This window comes from Kryptolebias marmoratus, linkage group LG14 (genome assembly GCF_001649575.2).
Source record: "Kryptolebias marmoratus isolate JLee-2015 linkage group LG14, ASM164957v2, whole genome shotgun sequence".
Lineage (NCBI taxonomy): Eukaryota > Metazoa > Chordata > Actinopteri > Cyprinodontiformes > Rivulidae > Kryptolebias > Kryptolebias marmoratus.
In genome coordinates, this window is record NC_051443.1 from 23,650,264 (window position 1) to 23,652,437 (window position 2,174).

Consider the following 2,174-nt stretch of genomic DNA (forward strand, 5'->3'; position numbering starts at 1 on the left):
CCTCCCCATGTGACTACCAGATTGGAGGCGCACGTCGGTCTCACAGACACCGGCAGGTTAGTGAATCCGCTCCCGGCTCCCATGGGGTCCCATCACGGCTGCAAGCTGTCACATGCGAGGCGTGGACAACACACACACACACACACACTGACTTAGCTGTTTCTTTCTCCTCTGCTGGTGCATGAAAAAGGAGCAGTGGTTTGATGCTTCCTCTCCCAGTTTTTTCTTTTCTTCTTGTCTTCCTCTCTTTATCCCGACTGTCCTGCGCCCACAGGCTGCAGTTAAAGTTGTGCTGAATTAATCATAAGGAGCTTCAACCGACTTCTCCCTCTTTGTGATCATCAAAAGTTGGAGATGCCCCAAAAGTCCCCCCTAATTGGGTTTTATTTTATTTTCTTTCTTTATTTTTTGCTCCAAAACCTGCAACCAGCCTGTCTGAATGGAGGTAATTCGCTTTAAAAAAAAACAAACCCAAACAAACTCATGAAACCCGGTCCAAAATAAAATAAAATAAAGCAAGAACCTTTTTATTATTATTATTATTATTGTTATTTCTTGTCTACCTCTTTAATTAAAAAAGAAAATTGTGATTAAATCCTGGGAACGGCCGCCGGCCTCCAGGTGTTTGTTTTACCTCCGGAATCAGACGAAGTTGCCTTCCGACGGTTTTCGTGTGTCTGTTGACTTATTTGCTTTGTTTACGTTCACTGTGGACCCGCGTTTCAAAATTCAAAACATACGTGAAAAAAAAAAAAAAAAAAAACTGCAGATTTTGACTCAGGAGAAGCTTCTTCTGTTCAGTTTCACGCTCTGCATTGATTCAGTTTGTTGTTCTTGTTTTAGAATAAATAAAATAATAATAATAATGATAAATTTATAAAACAAATAAGTGATAATTTGATCAAATAAAAAGTTAGTCCTAAAAGAAAATAAACTCTTACATGTAGAAAAGTTTACTCAAATTCAGGGTGTAGAAAATTGTTATTTGTTGTTTTTTATTTAAAAAAAAGGGGAAATATGAAGTAAAAATGAGGCGGATTTTTGTGATTTCTTTCCGACATTTAACTTAAAAAAAGTTCTGAGTTTGTTGGTCGGTTCTGCCGTCAGGATCTGAGGGGAAGAAATGATTAGCTGGCTGTACAGGAACCACGATTACACACCTTTAAACGTTTAAAACAGGAAAAACTGTTAAATGTTTCCACCCGTCTTTTGTTTTTTTCTCTTTTCCAGTCGCCGCGCCGCAGATCGGCTCCCTGGAATCAAACACGGAAAAAGGTCACCCGGAGCGGCCGAGTTTTCCCGGATCCTGCTGGCCTGCGGGTACGCGCTCGATGTCAACAAAGCTAACCGATCCGGTGAGTTCGACCTGCGGCGGCGGGGGGGGGGGATTAAAGGGACGTTCGCGAACCTGTTCGCGGTCCGAGGCGGGAACGTGTTTCGGTGCGGCGCGGCGGTTCGAAAGTGGCGCCTCTTCCCGCAGGAAGTGGTCCGAATTTAAGGTCTCTTTGCTCCTGAAAGAAACTCTTTCTCACCGAGCGATCCGTCGGCTCGAATTTATATCGAGACAGAGGAAGGAGAAATAAAAAAAAAAGTGTCTGCGTGACGCCTGGAGGCTGCAGACAAATATCAATTTAGAGGTTTTAATTCTTGGAATGGATCCTGAAGAAGACGAGCCGTAACGTTCCGAACCGAGCTGTCAGTGTTAATAATCTACCTGCAGACTCCGGCTTCGTGTTGTTTGCTCCATTTCATCCGACTAATAACGCCTGCTGGGCTGCTTTCTTTCTTTTTATTTATTTATTTATTTTCCCTCCTTTTTCTTCTCCTTCTGACAAAACGCCGTGCCAATGTTTTTATTTACAGCCGAGGAGCAGACGTGTTAAACGTGTATCCGGGGGTATATGTTTCGTAAAAAAAAAAAAAATGTGTTGTCGCCTTTGAATAAACTTTGGCATCTCTGTCGTTTTGGAACACGGAAGGAGGAAGCGTGTCTTTTTCGAGGAGGATTGGAGGGGGGGGACGTGTAAGAAGATGACTCCTCACAACAAACAAACAGCGTTGAAGGGGTGGGGAAAAAAAAAACAAAAACAGAAAAAAAAAAAACCCGAACGGGGTGGAGAGGGAGGAAAACGAAGGAGCCGCTTGCCGCCGCCGCCGCACCTCGGACCAGTCGG